Below are 894 nucleotides of genomic sequence, written 5' to 3'. Positions count from 1 at the left end.
CAGGGTCTGCCACGCAGGCTCCTGCAGCTCCTCCCGACGCGTTTCCCCCCCTTCTAACGCAATGAAAGGGGGTTCATCAGGGGTACAAGATAGAAGACACCTGTAAGAAAGACAGGCATGTGTCACTAATCAAATTCAGGATTAAACATGCTTCCTTGAACCAATGCGTGCAGCAAAGATGACTTACTTAGAAAATGATTAGAGCCAGTGACTCAATAAGTCTTCTGACCAGGATAGGTGCGACAGGTATTACTGTATCCTTTTTTCACAAGATCCCCTATTGTTCCATCAGGATAAGTGGACTTATAAGAGGGGTTATGTCTTTGGACTTACTACAAAACAAAAAGAGTGAAGAGGAAAAAGTCCCTTAGGGCAACATGCAGATTGCACAGAGTCACTATGACAAGGATGGCAATAAACACATAGAAAGAACCTGATTCCTCCTCAATGAACCATGGCCCAACGGATGTGTATTGGTCTCCAATTCACGTGAATAGAGAACCTGCGATGTATATTTAAAATATCACCATTAGAGTCATGATGGAGTAGGGGGCCATCCCCCCCCAGAGAGAAAAAAAAAAAAAAAAAAAATTATTTAAATAGAGGCAGTTGTATCTACCCTTTGCATCAAATGAGTCAAGGTAGTGGTTGTTCCAGCCTAATTCCTGGAGAATTCTCACCACAGGGTTCCTGTATGTAAAATAAAGGAGTCTACATCATACCCCCATTTCGTGTATCAACATGCGTAAATTCTTGAAAACCACATATGGCATAGGATCACTATAATGTGGATGGTAATAAAAAATAAAAGATGCAAAAAGAACCTGATTGTTCCTTAGTGATCCGGGGTCCAACGGATGTATTATATTCTCCAATTTAAATGAAGAGAGAATC

At 41.2% G+C, this 894-nt stretch overlaps 1 long non-coding RNA gene across 1 annotated transcript; it reads right to left on the bottom strand.

The window, feature by feature from the left end:
* Positions 1-226: 226 nt before the first annotated feature.
* Positions 227-894, bottom strand: LOC142290390 (uncharacterized). The gene is made up of 4 exons (XR_012750286.1): positions 825-894; positions 620-690; positions 434-502; positions 227-332 (listed from the first exon to the last, which is right to left on the bottom strand). It is a non-coding gene; the product is annotated as an uncharacterized LOC142290390 (long non-coding RNA).

Source organism: Anomaloglossus baeobatrachus, chromosome 2 (assembly GCF_048569485.1).
Source record: "Anomaloglossus baeobatrachus isolate aAnoBae1 chromosome 2, aAnoBae1.hap1, whole genome shotgun sequence".
Lineage (NCBI taxonomy): Eukaryota > Metazoa > Chordata > Amphibia > Anura > Aromobatidae > Anomaloglossus > Anomaloglossus baeobatrachus.
This window is presented reverse-complemented; position numbering and strand designations above follow the sequence as displayed.